Raw genomic sequence first — 23674 nt, 5'->3', positions numbered from 1 at the left:
GATTCTTGCAGTACTGGAACAAACCATTTGTGTTATGAACCCCAATGAGTAGGTTAATGATTTCCCATATACACAAATATATGAAGAAAGGACAAAATTTTTTAGTTTTCCATAAAAAAAATTAAAATTTTTTTTTTAAGCTACATGAAAGATTTTTGGTACATAGATTGGGAAAAAAATGCCATTCTTAAATCTGTTCGTGATACTAATTTTGGTTGTTGCGCGCAAAAGTTATGGCGGTTTCAATTCTGATAAAAAGAAAAAAATCTTTAAAAGACTCTAATCATTATATTGAGAAACTCTCTTAATTAGGGGCTCCCTACATACTATATGTTTACCGAGGTCCCATAACTTTAGTGAAAAAGTTGTGCATTTTCGCGAAAATTAGGAAAGAATTCCAAACAATTGGTAGTTTGCAACTTGTTTTAATAAAATTCAACCTGCTTATGCCTCTGAAAAATATATAAATATATGTACGTAATCTATACATCGCGAGGATTCAAATGAAACCAAAACTATACAAATCCGTTTAGTGGTTTTCATATTATAGCGAAAACAAAAAAATATATTGAGGAAATTTATAAAATTTTTGTAAGAGAAAATATTTATTAAAATTTATTTTGTGAGTTAGTTGAACAAAATGTAAGAAAAATACGTCGGAGTTTTTCTTCTATTTTAGTTAAATTTCACGCAATAAATCACATTTTTTATTCTAATCACTTCTCGAAAACACGCTAACATGTAGCAGAAGATATGGATATCTTTCAAATAAATGTTGGGTTCCTTTAAATGGGGTATAATCTTGAAATAAAATTGTATCGAGTAATGTTCATTTTGCAATGCGTGTAAATCGCGAAATCCTCAAAATCACTTGATGCGCATGCGGTTTACCAATACAGCGAATTCTTCTCTTTTAATTTGTACACATTTGCCAAGTTTTACTTTGACCCCTAAGATGTAGCATCGTCTGCAGTTTAGTGTGCAACAAACTGTATAACGCTTATATTTTGCACAAAGTGCATACACTTTTTATGCGCATCCGATTTCACCATCAACCGTGAAAAAATACATCGATCTAAACATATTTCAATAAAATCCATCAAGAACCGTGGATGTAGCATCACACAGTATTTTTTGGATAAATCGTATACAGCTCCCACGCCACTAAATTTTTCAAACCGCTGTTTTCGCACAAACGCGAGTGATGATTCACTTTCTTCATTGAAATGGAAACGATCCACATAAAACGCGAATTAGTCAGCGATATTTTGAAAAACATTTTTCGCAAATTTTTCAATTTTTGCAGTAGCCATTTCCGCCGTTCTAGTAGATGGATTTTTATGATCTGTGATTCCTATGATCCGGATCGTCGAAAAACTAAAATATCGCGGGGTACCAGCACACTCAAAACGATATTGTAAATACTGTACCCAAAAAATAGGTTTTTTAGAAAAAATATCACACTAAATTTTGGCCTTTGGCAGTAGATTACTCTGCTGTTGTGTGGGCTACATACTCAATATACATATCAGATTATGCGAAATCGCGAGTTCTTTAATCCTATAATTGGTTTTTCGAAATATCCGAATGCGCGTCCCAGTTACATAAAAAATACAAAAAAACACCTGAAATCCGGCTTCAAAATGTCAGCATCCATAAAAGGTGGATGCAGTGGAAATTTTGGAAAGTGATACATTAGAAGTGTAATCTTCATTTTGTATTCTCCTACTTTTACTTTGGACAGATGTCCGTCATTTGAATGGTTTAATCAGAAATCGAATAGCAATGTAAAAAACCTGTTTAGCTTCAACGTGTTTTTACCTATGTTTTTTCCTTTACGCGGTCGTAACTACCACGTAAATTAAATTTTTTTGCTAAATTTTTGAGCTTTGTACAAAAACATCTAAAATAATCCAGCAATAGTCATAGTTACTGGTAAACTACAATAGTTCGCGTATTATAATAGTGCAAACCTTGGCTTCATGGAAACTAAAAAATTTTGACTTTTCCTCATATACACATATTGCTCATTTACTAAAAGAGTAGCTTAACCCAAAAAAGCGTTTTCTGAGTTAGCAATCTCTATTTTTTCTCCGACTTCTACTTTATCTTGTGTCAAATTTTTATGTTGATATCTCTAAAACTCAACGAGATACAGCCTAAAGGTTTGACATAATTTAACAAACAATTTTTTGAGTTTATTTTTTGTGTAATAATTTTTGAAGTAAAGCTAAAGCTCATCTATAAAGATGACCTAAAGCTCATCTATAAGGATGACCTAAAGCTCATCTATAAAGATGACCTAAAGCTCATCTATAAAGATGACCTAAAGCTCATCTATAAAGATGACCTAAAGCTCATCTATAAAGATGACCTAAAGCTCATCTATAAAGATGACCTAAAGCTCATCTATAAAGATGACCTAAAGCTCATCTATAAAGATGACCTAAAGCTCATCTATAAAGATGACCTAAAGCTCATCTATAAAGATGACCTAAAGCTCATCTATAAAGATGACCTAAAGCTCATCTATAAAGATGACCTAAAGCTCATCTATAAAGATGACCTAAAGCTCATCTATAAAGATGACCTAAAGCTCATCTATAAAGATTACCTAAAGCTCATCTATAAAGATGACCTAAAGCTCATCTATAAAGATGACCTAAAGCTCATCTATAAAGATGACCTAAAGCTCATCTATAAAGATGACCTAAAGCTCATCTATAAAGATGACCTAAAGCTCATCTATAAAGATGACCTAAAGCTCATCTATAAAGATGACCTAAAGCTCATCTATAAAGATGACCTAAAGCTCATCTATAAAGATGACCTAAAGCTCATCTATAAAGATGACCTAAAGCTCATCTATAAAGATGACCTAAAGCTCATCTATGAAGATGACCTAAAGCTTATCTATAAAGATGACCTAAAGCTCATCTATAAAGATGACCTAAAGCTCATCTATAAAGATGACCTAAAGCTCATCTAAAAAGATGACCTAAAGCTCATCTATAAAGATGACCTAAAGCTCATCTATAAAGATGACCTAAAGCTCATCTATAAAGATGACCTAAAGCTCATCTATAAAGATGACCTAAAGCTCATCTATAAAGATGACCTAAAGCTCATCTATAAAGATGACCTAAAGCTCATCTATAAAGATGACCTAAAGCTCATCTATAAAGATGACCTAAAGCTCATCTATAACGATGACCTAAAGCTCATCTATAAAGATGACCTAAAGCTCATCTATAAAGATGCCCTAAAGCTCATCTATAAAGATGACCTAAAGCTCATCTATAAAGATGACCTAAAGCTCATCTATAAAGATGACCTAAAGCTCATCTATAAAGATGACCTAAAGCTCATCTATAAAGATGACCTAAAGCTCATCTATAAAGATGACCTAAAGCTCATCTATAAAGATGACCTAAAGCTCATCTATAAAGATGACCTAAAGCTCATCTATAAAGATGACCTAAAGCTCATCTATAAAGATGACCTAAAGCTCATCTATAAAGATGACCTAAAGCTCATCTATAAAGATGACCTAAAGCTAATCTATAAAGATGACCTAAAACTCATCTATAAAGATTATCTAAAGCTCATCTATAAGGATTATCTAAAGCTCATCTATATAGATGACCTAAAGCTCATCTATAAAGATGACCTAAAGCTCATATATAAAGATGCCTAAAGCTCATCTATAAAGATGACCTAAAGCTCACCTATAAAGATGACCTAAAGCTCACCTATAAAGATGACCTAAAGCTCATCTATAAAGATGACCTAAAGCTCATCTATGAAGATGACCTAAAGCTCATCTATAAAGATGACCTAAAGCTCATCTATAAAGATGACCTAAAGCTCATCTATGAAGATGACCTAAAGCTCATCTATGGGAAGATGACCTAAAGCTCATCTATGGGAAGATGACCTAAAGCTCATCTTTGAAGATGACCTAAAGCTCATCTATGAAGATGACCTAAAGCTCATCTATAAAGATGACCTAAAGCTCATCTATGAAGATGACCTAAAGCTCATCTATAAAGATGACCTAAAGCTCATCTAAAAAGATGACCTAAAGCTCATCTATAAAGATGACCTAAAGTTCATCTAAAAAGATGACCTACAGCTCATCTAAAAAGATGACCTACAGCTCATCTAAAAAGATGACCTACAGCTCATCTAAAAAGATGACCTACAGCTCATCTAAAAAGATGACCTACAGCTCATCTAAAAAGATGACCTACAGCTCATCTAAAAAGATGACCTACAGCTCATCTAAAAAGATGACCTAAAGCTCATCTATAAAAATGACCTAAAGCCCATCTATAAAGATGACCTAAAGCCCATCTATAAAGATGACCTAAAGCTCATCTATATAGATGACCTAAAGCTCATCTATAAAGATGACCTAAAGCTCATATATAAAGATGCCTAAAGCTCATCTATAAAGATGACCTAAAGCTCACCTATAAAGATGACCTAAAGCTCATCTATAAAGATGACCTAAAGCTCATCTATAAAGATGACCTAAAACTCATCTATAAAGATGACCTAAAGCTCATCTATAAAGATGACCTAAAGCTCGTCTATAAAGATGACCTAACGCTCATCTATAAAGATGACCTATAGCTCATCTATAAAGATGACCTATAGCTCATCTATAAAGATGACCTATAGCTCATCTATAAAGATGACCTATAGCTCATCTATAAAGATGACCTATAGCTCATCTATAAAGATGACCTAAAGCTCAGCTATTAAGATGACCTAAAGCTCAGCTATTAAGATGACCTAAAGCTCATATATAAAGATGAGCTAAAGCTCATCTATAAAATTGACCTAAAGCTCATCTATAAAGATGACCTAAAGCACATCTATAGGGATGACCTAAAGCTCATCTATATAGATGACCTAAAGCTCATCTATGTAGATGACCTAAAGCTCATCTATGTAGATGACCTAAAGCTCATCTATGTAGATGACCTAAAGCTCATCTATGTAGATGACCTACAGCTCATCTATATAGACGACCTTAAGTTCATCTCTTTTTAGTTCATCTCTATAAGTTTATAAGTTCATCTACAGAGAAAGTCTTAGGATCATCCATTAAAATTGTCCTTTAATTATCTATTAATATGAGCAAACTGTTTAGACAGACGACTTCTGGTCTTTTTCAATGCGTATGATAAATATAGATTTTCTGCCTTTCTATTATGTATACGCCACAGTTTTGTAATTATAATTTCCCTCATATAGCTTAGCAAATGATTAATGATTTGTTCTCTTTGGAAACTAAAGACTAAAAGCCATAAACTGATTACTACTAATTTGAGGGGAATTCATAACTATTTGCAGGTTGGTCACAATGACATGGCATTAACAAATTATCGGTTCATAAGAAAAAACAAAACTCTACAAATCCACAAACATTATTCCCTTCAACAACAACAACATCCTTTTGTTGCCGCTTGGCTGAATCGAATAGTCATTAATCAAGTGTAATAAAAACCAGCAATGTAATCTTTCATAGTCTTATTACAATCTTCTTTGAAATAAAAAAAAAAAAACTATGAGCAGGAAAACAAACCACAGAAAAACATAAAAAACAACATGACAATCACGCAAAACAAAATGAAAAGAAAAACCATAGGAAACAACGTTTGTTATGAAAAACAACCTGTAAAATCAGCAAGGAAACATATGCAATGAATCATGACAGAGGATGAATGTTGAAACAAAAGAAGAAAGATTGAGCATAAGAACACAAAAGATGAAGTATTGTGTGTGCGTTTTTTTCATTTTTTTTTTCAAAAATTAATGAACAAAAGTCATTTGAAAAGAACAATGGAAAAGAATTACAAAATGACAGAGCAGAGAGAACGTAAAAGAAAACGGTACTATGGTCCACATAAGTCAAGAAGGAAGGAATATGCCAGCCCAAAACGGCTTTACCTTTTATTCCGGGGAAAAAAGAAGAAAAAAAGAAACTCCCAACAACTTCAGCTGCTTATGTGTTCCAGGAAAAGTTTCCTCAGCCGTAGATGTTACGTCAGTAACCCGACTGAAAATCCTTTTCCCCATTTCAATATTAATTGCAGCTGCAACCACATTGAAACTATTATTAACGGCATAGTTTTTAGTTTCTTTTATGGCATATCCTTTTTACGACTGACTGTTGTCTTTCCTTTCCTACATTGTTTTTGAAAGACGACATGTCGAGACAGGTAGTTTCTGTCTGTGTGTGTAGATTCAACTAATTGTTTTTGTGTGGTAAAGCAATAGTTTGTGTATAATACCATCCCCTTGTGCTACTTATGGGGTCTTTAATCCCGCTTTATGCAAGGCAAATCTGCTTGTAAAAGGACATAACTGTGCGTATAAGACTTTAAAACCCAGCAAACATTTTTTAAAAAATGTAACTGTAATTTAAAGAAATATTCAAAGATCTATATTTTCGAGGAATATAAAAGTTCTGATATTAATCTATCGAAAAAAAAAAACAAGTGAGCAAAGGCTATAGTCGGAAAGGGGCTGACTATGTGATACCCTACACCACTACCCCTGTGATTAAGCTTTTCATTCGTAAACATTTGTTTTAGGGAGATACTAATGTTTGTCACCTATCTGGCTTTTATGCCAAATGACTTATGGCAAAGTGAACTAAAATAATTAATATTAAATTTTATATTTGACTACTGTCGATATCTACTTAATACTGACTGAAAGGTTTGCTGGTCTTGTTTATTAGGATTTTACTTGTCTTTAAAACACCAAATAGAAGCAAAATATTCTGATATTTTACTACAAATGCTTAAAACTCAAATGGGACTAAAGAAAATGTAGTAGCTATGAATATTCTCTACAATATTGACTTTTATGATATCCTCGTAGTTTTCACCGTTAATGAGATATAGAAGTTCAAATTAGTACAATAGATTGACTGCATCGCCTCCTTATAAAACAATGTCATGACTACAATTTCCCACCTTAAGCTTACATATCTCATAAATGGTACAACGTAGGAAAAAAGCTAATCTTGTAAAGAATTTTCAAAGCTACAACATATTCTTTAGTCTCATTTCAAAAGGATTTGTGGTATTCTATATAAATCCTGAAGACCAAAGGAAAAAAAATCTGAAAGTTTGATCTGAACGTCTATATCTCAAAAATGGTAAAAACTAGGAAAATACCAATCAGCCAGTCTTGTACAGAACTTTCACTGCTACAACATTTTCTTTAGTCTCATTTCGATATGACTTGCGGCTTCCATGTAAAATCGTGAAAAACTAACAAAAACCTAAAAATTTGAACTTTGATCGCGATTTATTAAAAAATACATCTAGCGATTTTTACTTGTTTTTTGGATTTTTCTCATCTATAAACATTGCTGTTTCAGTATCCGCAAAAACTTCCCTAGTGTAAGAGGTTTTCATTTAAAGTTAGGTAAGGTGCACTCTGCAAAATATTGTAATATAAGAAGGCGATAAAGCCAATTCATTGTCCTAATTTTAACTTCGATATCTCATTAACGGTAAAAACTAGGAAGAAATCATAAAAGTCTATCTTGTAGAGAATTTTCATAGCTACAACATTTTCTTTAGTCCCATTTCGGTAGGACTCGCGGTTTCCAAGCAAAATTGTTAAAACTTGGAAAACCCTTAAAAATGTCAACTTCGCGATTTATTTAAAAAGCGCTCAGGCGATTTTTTTTGTTTTTTGATTTTTCTCATCTCTGAACATTGTAGTTTCAGAATCCGTAAAAACTTCTCAGGTGTAAGCACCTTCCATTTAAAATTGGTTCAAGAGCACCGTGGGGCAAAATGTGCCAAGTAGTATGTTTGGACGAAATCCGTTTCAGACTATTTGGAGTTGATTTAGCCATGTCCGTCCGTTGAGCGCACTATAACTCTCGAACGGATTAACCGATTTGGTCCAAAATTTGGCTTTCGTAATATTTTGTGCAAATTTAGTTCATGTTCGAAGCTGGGCCATATCGGTCCACTCACTCGGGTACCTCCCCCACAAAAGTTCGAAAAGGTTCGAAAAATTTGTGCGCACGATAACTCTTGAAGAGAATAACCGATTTGGTCCATACGTCGCACATCGTTCTACAAGACTTAGATAAGGTACCAAAATTTCGGAAAAGTTAAGTTTAGGACCTGCTCTCCAATCGCGTTGATTTTTGTTGTTCTAGCTTGTATTCACTCTCGCCTATACGACGGTACAAGTTTTATCGGGGGCAAGTCCATACTTCCTGAAAAACAGCCTGAAAGTTGCAAAAAACCCCTATGATACTGTTTGAGCGTAAGCTAACCCTCGAACGGATCTGCAGAGTCGGTCCAAAATATTTTGTCCAAACTTAGTTTAACTTCAAAGATAAGCCATGTCGGTCCACAGAATATGGACTATTTTTGTCCACTGCTTCGAGTACCTCCCACACAACATTTCGGATATATTCAGTTTAGGACCGCTCTCGAATCGCTTTGATTGTTTTTGAAACTATTTCATTTGCTGCCTCAATTACGACGGTAAAATTTTTTCCGGGGCATGTCCATACTTCTTGAGAAAACAGTCCTAAAGGTGTTAAAAACCCCCATGGTACAATATGTAGTGGCTGGAGGCCACGATAACTCTCGAACTGATCAACCGGTTTGGTAAAAAATTTGGCCTTCGTCATATTTTTTCCAAACTTAGTTTCAGTTCGAAGATGGGCAAGAACTTCCAGTACTTCCCCCCAATATTTAAAAATGTCATTAAAATGGTGTGCACGATATTTAGTTTAATATAACTTCTAAAATGTTCCATATCGGTCCCCTTCTTAGGGTACCTCATCCACAAAAGGTCAACATTTGTGTCTAAGTGCAGTTTTGGGTCTGTTCGAAGATCCTTTAGAATATGTATACCGATACCGTTCGTTGTGGTCCTGTTTACAGCAATATTATGTTCTCCGTTGACAAGTCCATGCTTCCTGGCATACTGGTCCAAAAGTTATACGATGATCCACTGATTATACTAAAATAAGATTCACTTCTTGAACTTTATCTTGAACATTAATCCTAATCCACATTTTTGTCGGCAAAAAGGGCCACAAAATTCTGAAAAGGCCCTAAATACATTCGATCTGTCTGTAGATGAAAGTTTCAATTCACATAAGCTGAGGGTATATTTCTGACTGATACTTTCTTATTTGTTTTCTTAGCAATTGACGGACCGGCTTTCCATTTGGAATACGACTACTAAAGCGGCGATATTCGCTTAAGAATAAAACTTTGAATTTTTGTCCACAAAAGTCTTTTTGCTCATTCAGACTCTTGAATATTATCCGACCATCACCAAACTCAATATGCTTCTTCCTCTCTGAGAGCCCTATTAACCACCAAAATTTCGTGACGATTCTATCAAAATTGCGACCTGTAGCATGATTAAAAGAAAATGGAAAAATGGGATGTACTACCGACTATTTCTATTTTCATAGTCTGGCTTTGCTTTTGGGAAGTCCCCAACCAAAGCAGAGATATTCGTCATTATAATTAAAATCGCAAAAAAGAAAAGTTGGGGTTTATTTGCGACTGTTTTGATATCTTCGTTGTTTGACCACCTACGACAACCTCCTTTACATCGTTAGAAAGGTGATATTTTCTACTTTCATTGGTTTTGCGTTTGGCATACCCCTTATAGAACCTGAGATATTCACTTTGAAAAGACGTTGACTTTTTCTCAAAATAAGTTTTTTGCCCATTCCGACCCCTAAGTATTATCCGACCATCACCAAAATCGATATGCTTCTTCCCCTCCGGGACCCCCATCAACACCCAAAATTTTTTGACGAACTTATTAAAATTGCGATCTGTAGTGTGATTAGAAGATTTAGATGGACATAGAGACGGAGGGACGGACACACATAACCAGATCGACTCAGCTCGTCGAGACATTCACGACTATTATTTCGATGCGTTACAAACTTTTTGGCCAAAACCAACTTACAATACCCTCCCTATAAAAAACAAGTCTTGCAATACTACGAGCATTATATTAGTTAAATATTTTTCCGGGTACTATTAGGGCATGAAAAGTGAATATTGGGACAGCTAATTGATATCTCAGCTGCTATTAGAGCTACAATCAGAAATTGTTGACTTTGAAGGACTATTTTTCGTTTCGTATAAGAAATCCTTTTCGTTTATATAATCTTCCTTAAAATGTTTGTTTGGTATTTTATCATTATTATCTAAGTCTTTTAGCTTAAGAAAATAAAATAAATTCAAATGAAAATTACAGGAAAGCAACTTTTGATCGGATAATGTTTTGCATGCATTAAGTCCTCCTTAAGAGTTCTCAGTTTTTCCCTATTCTAGTAATTTGCAATAGCTTAGAATTGTTCCTAAATTATTATGGTATCTCTTGGTACGAAGAGTGTTTTTTTTGTTTTCCTTCCTTTCTTCCTATTTTTTTAATTACTTACCTCTGTTTGTAAAATTGAGTAGTAGTTGTTAATTAAATTCATTTCATCGTTATTATTCTTGAACATCATTGTGGCTGGAATATATGTATATACTGAAAGATAGTAAAAGAAAGGAAAAAATAAAATAAAAATTAATGTATATGATGGTGAGAGGGATTAGAGGGATAAAATTTAGAATAATAAATATGTGGTTTTTGTTGATGCTTTTGCTATTTTTTATGCGAAGGAAGTAAAACATAATTATATTTAAAATAAAACTAAAAAGTAAATAATCGTTAAACCTTCTTTTGATACCCTCCACCATAAAATATTCTGAACTTAAATGGTGAAAATAGTTTCAATTCCTGTCCACTATATGAGGTGGAGAAGTTTTCCGACCACCGATCGACCACAATGTGCTGACCTGTGTTGACAATTTCTGACCCCTAAGAACTTAAAATGTCAAATTACCACAATTTTATAAAATGTGTTGCTAAATTTCTCAAAATATAACTTTTTGGCCACCTCGAACGGTCAATCCCAAATTACATCCAAATTGGCCCGAAAACGTCGATAAAACTTCATAGTACCTGAAATTGGGCGGTATTGTTATATGGCGGTGGTTCGGTATAGTTCATCAAAGCGTGGTCCGGTATAGACCATCTTCGAACTTGACCTTCCTGCAAACAAAAGACACATCTATAACGTCTTACCTCAATTTGTCTGGATGCTAGAGTGAATATCTCAGAACTTTACCCTAATCAGGAATATATGTTCTTTTCCGTTTATGCTGTTAACTTCAAGAGTATGTCCTTTAACTGTAAGGTCTTCAGAGTTTGTGTGACGAAACTCATCGCGCTCATTTGCTAGTCCCGTAATCTTGCTGGGTGCCACCGTGGTGCAATGGTACGCACGCCCGCCTTGCACGCATAAGGTCGGGGGTTCGATTCCCTGGCCAAGCAACATCAAACATTTTTCAACGGTGGCAAAATACCCCTCAGTAATGTTGGCGACATTTCCTGAGTATTTCAGCCTTGAACAACCTCTCCATAAGTGGTGTCTTAAGACACGCCGTTCGGACTCGGCGATAAACAGTAGGTCCCATATCATTGAGTTAAATATGAATCGGGGTGCACTCATTGATATGAGAGAAGTCCCCCTTGTCCCGTATGGGATGTTGTGGAACAATGTTTTTTTGTTGTTGTTTTTTTATGTCATCTTGCTGGGAAATGTGATCTTTGATGATGTCCCGGAAAATTCTCTTACTTACCGGGGAATTTAAGAGACTTGGCAGCTCCCTGAAGCTGTGATTGGTAAATTCTCTGAACTGATTGGCAAGGGGTTATGATGTAGGGTGGTCTGTTAACGGAGACGACGATAGGAAGGTGATCTGAACCAAACGAAATGATCGAGTGTCACAATGCTGAAGTCAGATTACTTGTTACAATCTCCACACCGTGTAAAAATTATAACTTTTCTCGCCCAGTACTATACCCTCCTGGTCATTACCTACGAAGGAATGCCGAAGCTCATGATGAGCGTTGATGTCACTAGGGCCCAAAAGTGAGGTAATATATTCATCAGTATATCTTCCACACTTTACTGCTACTACCATACATTTCTTTTATGAATCACGAGAGTCAAGCTCAATCTTGACTTCGTATATGATTCGCTTCGTATATGATTCTTCCGGAAATGGATGTAACCATCAAAATGTTGCAAGCTACAGGCGACGGCGAGTTTCTAAAATCTAGAGGTAATGTTATATGGGGGCTACCAAAATTTGGACATATGTTGACAATTTGTTTTTTTTTTTTTTTGAGAAGTTTCGTGACCACTGGCGCCTCAAATGTCAAGTAACAGGTATTTTGGTCAAAAAATGTAGCTGAAATCCCCAAAACACAAAAAATCGAGAGTTACCGTGAAATGGGGCCTATACAAAAAGATGGTCCATTGTTGACAATTTTTGGTGGGCAAGTTATGTGTACACTGGGAACCTCAAAAGTCAAATTACAGTTAGTTCGTTCAACAATTTTAGCAAAAATTAGCAAAATACCGAAAATCGGGAGGTACGGCATGATGCACTTTTGCATGCGCTCAAGTCAATTGTCGAAGCACTTTTTCCACTTCGATTCAGACACCTCCAAAACACTTCAACAATATCTTTTGGCGACGAAAACTGCCAATAACGCATTTGTTTGCTTGGCCTTCGTGAATAAAAAATCATTGTGTATCATCAATTCCACGTTGCGGGCAGTCAAAAAGGCTCTAGTTTGAGCCGAATTGTCAGAGCTTGCATTGTCATCGTGTATAATGATTCGTCTTGTCTTGTTCCTTTTTCGAATTTCTCCGAAGACTTGAGGCAAACAAATTGTAGTGTACCACTTAGACTTGCACGCCCCATGGTCAGTTTTGCCGAAGAATCAGTCGACCATTTGTTTGAAAATAATTCTTCCACGGACACCTTTTTATGCATTTGCCTCGGGGGCGAAGACCCACACGAGAACCTCCACAGGGAACCTCAAATGTCAAACTATAGCTAGTTCTGTTAAAAATTTTAGCGAAACCCCTCAATGTATCGAAAATCGGGAGGTACCGTTATATGGTAGCTATACCAAATCATGAACCTATGTTGACGATTTTTAATGAAGAAATTTCGTGACCACAGAGAACCTCAAATATCAAACTACAGTTAGTTCGGTTAAAAATTGTAACTAAAATCCTCAAAATGCCGAAAATCGGGAGGTACCGTTATATGTGGGCTACACCAAAACATGGACCTGCATTGACGTCATTTTGCGAAGAAGTTTCGTGGTCACTGAAAACATCAAATGTCAATTTACAGCTAGATTGGTTAAAAATTGTAACTAAAATTCTCAAAATACCGAAAAACGCGAGGTACCGTATATGGGACTATTCCAAAACGTGGACCTAAATTGACGACATTTAGAGGGGAGAGTTTCGTGGTCACTGAAAACCTCAACGGTCAAATTACTGCTAGTTCGGTTTTAAATTGTAGCTAAAATCCGAAAATAGGTAGGTACTGTTATATGGGGCTATTCCAAAACATGGACCTATATTGACGATTTTTGGAGGAGAAGTTTCGAATTACAGCTAGTTTGGTCAAACAATTTAGCGTCAATCCCCAAATACCTTCAATGGGGAGTTACCGTTAGTGGAGAAGTTTATGGTCATTGGGAACCTCAAATGTCAAATTTCAGCTAATTCGGTCAGAAAATGTAGCTAAAAGCCTCAAAATACTTTAAATACCGTTATATGGGGCTTATACCAAAACATGGACCTATCTCCATCATTTTTGGTGCAGATGTTTATTGATCTTTTGAAACTCCAGGTGCCAAATTGGGAACCCAATTGGGCGGAAAATGTAGCTTAAATCCTCAAAATGCCTTAAGTTGGGTGGGACCGTTATATGGGGGCTATACCAACACGTGGACCTTTATAGCCCATCTTCGAACTTTACCTAAAAAGAACAAGTGATAGAGGGCTATAGTCGGACGGGCCGACCATGTTATACCCTATACCATTTGCCTTCAGCAGTAGTTTAGCACGGAATCTATATATATAAAAATGGTGTAAAAAATGTATAGTAACTCATAAAATGAGAACGGCTAGGCCGATTTCTGTAAAATTTTTTGTCAGTTATTCGTATTTTCGAGGAGAAGGTCTTTACGGAAGAAAATTTTGGAAAATCTCTCTGAAAAAGTCGGAAAATTGGAAAAATCGAAAATTGAGTTTTTGTATGAAATTTTATTCCTTAATAGCGAGACGAAGTTCGCCGGGTCCGCTAGTTTATTTTATAAAATTGCGACCCGTTATATTTTGTTTTAAAATTTCCATTAAAAGAGGCTAAAAGTATTTAAAAATAGCATTAGATTACTTTTACCGAATTGCCCAAGAACACGTAAGAGAGCATCAGTCAGCTGTACTGGCGAATATATATCCTCAGCCTCTGACCAAAAACGAAGCAAACACAATAATTTTACAGTATATAAAATATATTGATTTTGTATCACGAGTTTGTTTCTAAATTCGTGTTAATCTGTAGTACCGTAATGTGGGGCTGTACCAAATCGCAGAGGTGTACAAAAAATGTTTAGTAAGCTAACTTCTAATGCATAGATAACTCTATATACTAAATTACGTTAAGGTAAGTTAGGATGCATTAAAAAAACAAGTTTGAGGGTCATCTTTGCATATCAGACACTTTAGTATGTTCCGGCAGGGTTTTTTGGCTATTTCAGGAAATATGGTCTTACTCCGGAAAAAATGTATCGTTGTAATAGAGAGCGTGAAAACAACCTTTTGCAAAAAATGTTTAATAGATCCGAGACGCACTGCACTTTTTCCAAATTTTGTGTGAGAGGTACCTGCAGATCGGGACCTATATAGTCCATATTCCTACCTGATGCACAACTGGGTAAAATAATCCAATGTGCAAAGTTTGCACAAATCAGAAACTACTTACGAGAGTTATCTTGCGAATTTGTCTTTTTAGTTGGTATCGTCAAGGTTTCTTGATGCTTTTAGGCCATTATCTCAGGAAGTATGGCCTTAACTTGTACCGTCGTAAAGGAGACTGCAAGGAGAACGTGCTGAAAAGAATCAGAATAATCCGAGAGTATCTCTTAAACTTCATTTTCTACGAATTTTGTGTGAAAGGTACCCGAAGGTGTCTAGCGATGTAGTTGATATTCGAACACTACGTATGTCTAGAAGGAATAATATGATGTTCGAAGTTGGGACCAAATCGATTGCTTCAAGGGTAATTTTACAGAAAATTTGTGAAATTTTGTGTCGGAAAAAGGAGTGGATCGATATGGCCCTTCAAACTTAAACTAATTTCGGGAAAAATATTACGAACTTCAAAATTTGATTCCACCAGCCAGACACATGGACAGACAGGGCTAAATCGACTCAAAATTGTCTGATATTCCGAATTTCCGACTAACATACTTTGAGTTTAAAACCATTTTTTTCGATTAGGCACATATTTGGTCGAATCAAAGTGTATAAACCGTCGTTATCCTAAAGGCTGAGGTATATAAATACTACTATTTCAAGATATTGTATTGCTGTTTACCCATTTTCCAGCATGCGTTAAATATAGTTCTTTGCAAGCCAACCAAAAGAAGAAAGGAACCCACTTATATGTTCGACAATAGTAGTTTTGTTATTTAAACGGTATTTGCATCAACAGATAGGTCAAGAGTTAGTTTTCAAGTTTCGCGTTCCTAATTTGTCGGAATAAGCCCCAAGAATGTAAAATATGGATCGAAAACTAAATTTGAATATTTTTCCCACGAGCATTAGGGTCAATTTCACCCGCTAACTTCTATCCTATTATTATCCAAGATGGTTGGCATTCTCCTTGACCAAAACTCTTACCTCGTGCAAAAATGTTTCAGTATTGAGCTATAACTGCGATATCGAGCGTGATTATTATTACACTACACAATTAAAACTGTGGGAACCTTGTAAAAAATAGGCTGTAACTCTGCTATCTGGCCACTCACATCAACATAATTTGCATCAATGGAAAGATCAAGAGTTCCACTTTCAAATATAACTTACGTGGGAGGAACATGTGTTCCAGCAATAAAGATATAGTTATTATATTAAACATTTTATAAATTTTCACACAAAAGTTTTGGTTAATTTAGCCGACTAAATATAATCTGACCATTATCTACAATTTCAATCATATTCTTTATCGTAAATCCATACATTATTTAAAATTTCGCGCCGATCAGACTACCATTGCGGCCTACAGATCCGCTACAAAATTAGATAAAAATTTTGTTTTTGGTCCATTTCATCCCCTACATATATTACGATCATAGCCAAAAAAGACACTGGGGTGGAAAATTTTACCATTTTATATCAATTATTGCGGCGGCTAGAGTGAGTACAACAGATGGAGAGACGGACATGGCTAGATGGTCTTAGAATTTTATGCTGATCAAGATTATATATAGTTTATATGGTCGCATATGAGTGGTTCGATGTGTTACAAACGGAAACAAAACTTAATATACCCTCCTTACTATGGTGGAGGTTATAAAAAACTTCAAGTCAAAATGTGGAAGTTCGATTTTTACCGTAGACTCTTTTGCTCAGTTCAATCCCGAGAAAACGGGAAGCGCTTTTTAAGATGTTAAGCTCGCCCAACCCTAATATTTATACTTAATGGGGTCGCAAATGCGTATTTCGATGAATTACAAACGGAAAACCAAATGTAATATACACTAGGGTTATGGCTTTTTTACAACCTCTTATCCCTGTATGATATTTTGATTAGTTTTTACCTAAGATTTCATTAAATCTTAATTAAAAAAGCTTCCGCAGAAAAGCTTTTAAAGTTTTCATTTTTCAGAGCTTTAATTTTATCATTCTTTTTACATATATATAATTTTCCATTGTATATAACTTTATTTCATATATCATAAAAATTAAATGTGGTTTGTGCGGCACATTTTTCATTAATGAAATTAAATAAAAGTTACTTTAGTCATTAATAGGTAAAAGGTCATTCATTCATCCAACAGGATATAATTAAAAAAAATGTTTCACTTCACAGTATTTAAAAAAAACACATTTTTTTAAAGTGTTTTGTGTGGAAACTTTGTAATAAAATGGAATGAATTTTATTTTGTGCATTTTTAGCCTTTGTTGTTTCTGAATATCTGTATTTTTTTCACGCATTTATCAGTAGCTAATAATTAGTGTTAATTAAAATTAAAATATTTACTGAAAGACTATTTTGATTTAATGATATAAAATGATTTTAATATTAGCTAATTAATTAGCTGGAAGTGAATATTTCAGAGTGAGCATGTAAAAACATTTACACAATTTTATTTTATAAATTTCCAAGAAATTTGAATTTAATGCAAACGGATTTCACACTGTTGATCAAGTTTTATATTTTGCAAATGGATTCGTTGAATCAAATTAAATTTTTAAATAAGTTGTTATTTATATCAACTTAATTTTTATTTCTCTAATCGCATAGGAGACAAGTTCCCTAAAGAAGTCTCTGTTGATTTAACTTTCTAACAACCATTTAACAAGAATTTCCATTACACAGCACTGCAATTCCTTTTCTTTTAATACTAACAATGGCCAAGGGCCGTGTATAACCAGGCAGTATAATAAAAATACTAACTAAACCTTTTTTTGCGAATACGTGGCAAACAAAACAATTTTCTTTGAACGTGATTTTTCTTCTAGAAAAACTTATTCAGTTTCATTCTTTACCAATACTTGGAAGTTTGGTATTTGTTTTCTTCTTTTCATTACAAAAACACTTAAAGGTGGAGTGTGGACGTGAAATGAAGACGAAAAAGTAGAAGTAACAAAACGATCAACTTGCAAAATTCTTAAGGCGAGAGGAGAGAAGAATTTATAAAAACAATTTTGCACCACCACACACATTTTTTATGTGTATAATTCCCCTCTTCTTCTTCTTAGTTGTCTAAATTGTTTGCCTGTGTTAAATTATGTCGACTTGATGGCCAACACTTTTTAACCATCAACCATCCACTTGGTCATGTGTTGGTGGCAGCGTGCTAAAAACCATTTTAAAAAATGTATTTATGATAGGAAAGTTTTATTATTCTTTTACTCCATCTTCTTCAGCAATTTTTTATGGCAAATTAAATAATTTTTATATACTTTTTCGCTTTGGCAACAGTGTTACTCTTTTGCCTTATTCAAGTGTCCTTCTCATTCCTTTACAACCCCCTTTTTCGCTGGCAAATCACTCATTGCATTATTTTTTCTGCTGATGCAGCAAAGAAAAAAATCTAATTTTCTTTTGAGAATTTGTGCAAGAAAACGTGCCAACGAAATTGTATTTTCTCGTTTGAAGAGCAAGATGCGGCAGGGAGGGATAAATTTGAAGTATTTATGTAAAAATAGTCAGGCTTAATCCCATAGTCGTTGTCTTAATATTTTATTAAAACAACTTAAATTTATTATTAATTAATTAATTTTCCCACTAATAAATTAAAGTTGTTTTAATAAAATATTAAGACAACGACTATGGGATTAAGCCTGACTATTTTGAAAAACAAAATAGAAGTCGTCATCCCAAACAAAAAACGCCAACCCTCCGTATTTATGTAATGGCAAAATTTTAAAATTGTGGTATTTACATTATAATAAGGATTCTTATGGTTATCATCAATGATTTTTCTTCTTCTGTTTTCCTTGACTCCAAGATAATTGATGTATAATTGTTGTTGATTTATAAAAAGAAAACGTTTACAAGAGACAGAAAGAGATCAGAAGGGAATAAATTAATGAAAAATTCAGGAGTTTTAAACAAAATTTTTTTTCAAACATCAACAGAACTTCAAATGGGGATTGTTTGAAAATTGCAATTTGTCGATTGACCTACTACAAGCGTGGTAAACCTATATTTTTCCCCCAAAAAACGTCGATTATTTAAACAATTATTTTTCAATAACCCCCAGTTGTTGATTTAAAGAAACATTTCGAAAGCTTGATTTTTTCAAAAAGTTTTCAACTTTCTTTTTTCTTTCTAACTTTTCAATTTTTGTTTTTTATAATTTTTATGGGAATAATTTTTCAAAATCGTTATTTTTGAAAATAAATTTGCAAAAGTGTGGATATTTTCTAACAACAATTTCCTTTCAAAAGCGTTTATAATAATTTTTTTCCGTTTTTTAAATAACTTTGCCATAGAGTGGATACTAAAGAAATTGTAAAAGTTTTTTAAAATAATTTTTTAAGAACGTGGATTTTGTTTGAAATAATTTTAATCCAAAGGTTTAGGATTAGAAAAAAAAAATAAAAGTGTGAATCTTTGAAATGGATTATTTTTAAAATATTTTTTAAATAAGTGAATTTTTTGAAAACAAAATTAAAAGCTTGGAATTTTTTTTAAAGAGTGGAATTTTTTAAAAATTATTTTGCAAAATCACAATGTAGTGGAATTTTCATTAATTTAGTTTGCTAGATATTATTTTTAAAAATAACTGTTTAATAACGTGTATTTTTTTAAACACATTTTTTAACAAAATTCGAGTTTATATTTTCTTGAAATGCTTTTAAGTTCTTGTTTAATTAATTTTTTAAAGCGTCGAATTTTAAAAAGTATGTTTTCTAAAATATTTGGAATATTATTAAGCATGGAGTTTTATGTAATTTTTTGCGAAATAAAATTTCAAAAGCGTTGATTTTTTAAAAATTATTTTTCAAAATTTTGAATATATTTTCCTTTTTGTTGTTTTGAAAGACTGCATTTTTAAAAAGCGTGGATATTTTAAAAATTATTTTTAAAACTCCACGCTTTATAATCTTTAAAATTTAAAAAAATTATTTTAAAAACTCCACGCTCTATAATCGTTGATATTTAAAAAAAAATTTAAAAACTCCACGCTTTATAATCGTTGATATTTTAAAAAATTATTTTAAAAACTCCACACTTTATAATCGTTGATATTTTAAAAACTCCACGCTTTATAATCGTTGATATTTTAAAAAATCATTTTAAAAACTTCACGCTTTATAATCGTTGATATTTTAAAAAATCTTATTACTTATTATAATATTTTTAAAAATTGTTTTAAAAAATCCAAGCCTAATAAGCGCGGATATTATTAAAATTTACAAAATCCACGCTTTATAAGCGTGGTAATTTTTCCAAAATGGTGGATATTTTTAAATCATTTTTAAAGGCTGGATTTTTTTAAAGAATTTATTCGAAAGCGTCGATTCGTTTTTAATAATTTTCTAAAGCGGGGAATTTTTTTAAAGCAAATTTTTAAAGATTAGAATTTATTTAAAACAATTTTTTAAAGCATGGAATTTGTTAAAAATAATTTTTCAAAATCGCGAATTGCGTTTTTTAAATAATTTTTTATAAACTATCATTTTTAAAAATAATTGTTCTAAGGAATTGACATTTTTTAATATAATTTTTCACAAAACTGGATTTAAAAATATTTTTTCAAAACCATCTATATTTGTTAATTGTTTTTAAATTCTTGATTTTTATTTTTTAATTAATTTTTCCAAAGTGTAGATATTTATATATTTTTAAATAATTGGAATTTTATTATGAATCCAGCCATTAAATAGTTTTTTAAAGCTTAGAATTTTTTAAATAACACTGTGTGTAATTTTTTGTGTCATGGAAAATTAACCATATTCTGACACCGCAGACGAAAAATAAGAAGACACGTGTCTCGGCGTTTTTCCCTGTTACTTCGAATTTCGCGGTTATGGGCCCCCAAAGACCTGAGGCCTTGATGTCAAAAAGGACCATTTTGTCAGCCTCATATTTTCTAAACCGCTAAGAATTTTGGTTTACTCGTGTAGGTAAAGTTGTAGCTCTCATCTTAAAGAATAATAATTGTGAAGACATAAAATCCATTCAACCTTATCTTCAAGGTCAAAATCGTTAAGGTCAAGTTTCCTTTATAATTTTTTCTCAGATTTTGGCCTACAGATATCTCTTCTTCTTTATTTGCATATTCGATCTCCGAATATAAGCGACCAATACAATTATATATAATTATCTGTTACAAATTTTAAGGTATGTTCATATATTTTCCATGATCTCCATAAAGACGTCTCTATTTCTGGCTTCACTCAGTAGGGTTGAGATATTTCCAATGCCGGTCCATTTAAGAATATTGTCAATCCATGATATTTCTTTCCGTCCTCTGGATGGCTTCCCTTCTATTGTTCCAGTGATTATGGTTTGGAGCAGTTTGTATTTTGCGTTCCTCATTACATGTACAAGATATGATGTTTTTCTTCTGTTTATTGTTCCAATGAGTTCCCGTTGACGGTTAACCCTTGAAAGAACCACAGAATTTGGTGTTAGATGTGTCCATGGAATTTTTAGGATACGACGGTAGATCCACATTTCAAAGGCTTCCAATTTCTTTATTTCAGCGGTTTTTAGTGTCCATACTTCTGAGCCGTACAGCAGAACCGACCAGACATAAGTTTTAATAAATCGTATTTTTGTTTCCATATTTATGTCATGACTACATAAAATATTTTTGTATTTGAAAAATGCATCTCTTGCCATTTCAATTCTGCATCGTATTTCTTTCGAGTTGTCCCAGTTTTCATTTATTTTGACGCCAAGATATTTAAAGTTCTGTACTTTATCGATATGTGTATTATTTATATATACTTCGGTTGTACTTTGGTTTCTATACCTGGTTATCACCATATATTTAGTTTTTGATATATTAATCTTTAACCCATGCTTTTCGCTATAGGAATTTAGCCGACTCAAAAGAAATTGTAGTTCTGATACACTACTCGCAATTAAAGTGGTATCATCTGCATATCTGATATTGTTGACGAATTTTCCACCAATATATACGCCTTTACGAGCGTTGGACATTGATTCTTCAAAAATTCTTTCGGTATAGATATTGAATAAAAATGGCGACAATATACAACCCTGTCTAACTCCTTTCGATATTGCAATGCATTCTGTCAGATCTCCATTAATGTCGACTTGTGCTGTTTGGTTCCAATATAATTGCTTGATGCATTGTAATTCTTTTCTTTTTATTTTCTTATAGATATCAAACCGATCAAAATTGAATCAAACAACCAACTACAAAAATGTACCTTAGATCTTAATAAACAACTTTCTAGAACATACAAACCCTGTAGAAATGGTTCTTATACGGCGTTTATATTATAGTTTTTTGCAGGGTTAACCTTCTTTATGAGGATTTGTTTGAAGTATATACAATGGAAATGACATTTGAAACCCAGACCCACTGGGTTAACCTTGTTATATATAAACGGCCTATTAAAGGTCAAAATTGCAAAACAAATGCAATTTTTATTTTCTTTTTTCGGTTTCTGCTCCATAGAAATTAAACCATTCAAAATTCAAGAAAACATTCAACCACAATAATGTAGCGAATATATCAGTATACAATACAACTTTGTGGAACATCAGAGCCCACTACGAACTGTTCTTAAAGGTCAAAATAGCAAAACACTTTAGAAAATATTCGATTTTTATACTTTTTTCTCCGATTCTGTTGCATAGATACCGAACCGTTCAAAATTCAAGAATACAAGCAACTACAAAAATGTACCTAAGATCTCAGTTAACAACTTTCTAGAACATATGAACATTCTAGGAGCGGCCCTTTAAGCTCAAAATTCGATTAGTTTTACTCATTCTTTCCTGGTCAGGTCCGTAAATAACAAACCTTTCAAATTTTCTAGAGTGTTGAACAGTTTGTTATTTCCAAACCTGAGCCTTAACCATAATATAATTGTTAGTGAACTTTGAACTTGAAGGCCCGTTCCTAGAATGTTCATATGTTCTAGGAAGTTGTTAACTGAGATCGCAACTACATTTTTGTAGTTGCTTGTATTCTTCAATTTTGAACGGTTCAGTATCTATGGACCAGAATCGGAGAAAAAAGTATAAAAATCGAATATTTTCTAAAGTTTTTTGCTATTTTGACCTTTAAAAACAGTTCGTAGTGGGCTCTGATGTTCCACAAAGTTGTATACTGATATATTCGCTGCATTATTGTGGTTGAATGTTTTCTTGAATTTTGAATGGTTTAATTTCTATTGAGCAGAAACCGAAAAAAGAAAATAAAAATTGCATTTGTTTTGCTATTTTGACCTTTAAGAACCATTTCTACAGGGTTCGTATGTTCTAGAAAGTTGTTTATTGAGATCTAAGGTACATTTTTGTAGTTGGTTGTTTGATTCAATTTTGATCGGTTTGATATCTGTAGGCCAAAATCTGAGAAAAAATTGTAAAGGAAACTTGACTTTAACGATTTTGACCTTGAAGATAAGGTTGAATGGATTTTATGTCTTCACAATTATTATTCTTTAAGATGAGAGCTACAGCTTTGCCTCCACGAGTAAACCAAAATTCTTAGCGGTTTAGAAGATATGAGGCTGACAAAATGGTCCTTTTTGACATCAAGGCCTCAGGTCTTTGGGGGCCCATACCCGCGAAATTCGAAGTAACAGGGAAAACGCCGAGACACGTGTCTTCTTATTTTTCGTCTTCTATCACGCTGCGGTGTCAGAATGTGGTTAATTTTTTTCGTGTCGCACAGTGTAATTTTTCAAAAACGTTAATTTTTGTAACAAAAATTTTTCAAAGGGTGGATATTTTTTACAAATATTTATTCAAAATGGTTGATATTTTCTCAATTGTTC

General features: G+C 33.3%; 1 protein-coding gene across 1 annotated transcript in view; it reads right to left on the bottom strand.

Annotated features, from left to right (window-relative positions):
- The window catches only part of stan (Protocadherin-like wing polarity protein stan), a 228675-nt gene that overhangs the window by 78846 nt on the left and 126155 nt on the right, over positions 1–23674 (bottom strand). The window contains exon 4 of the mRNA XM_073989243.1: positions 10472–10563. The gene's annotated coding sequence lies outside the window, so the exon portion shown is untranslated. The remainder of the gene's footprint in view (positions 1–10471; positions 10564–23674) is intronic.

This window comes from Musca autumnalis, unplaced genomic scaffold (genome assembly GCF_047663935.1).
Source record: "Musca autumnalis isolate F117 unplaced genomic scaffold, ASM4766393v1 scaffold_5, whole genome shotgun sequence".
Lineage (NCBI taxonomy): Eukaryota > Metazoa > Arthropoda > Insecta > Diptera > Muscidae > Musca > Musca autumnalis.
This window is presented reverse-complemented; position numbering and strand designations above follow the sequence as displayed.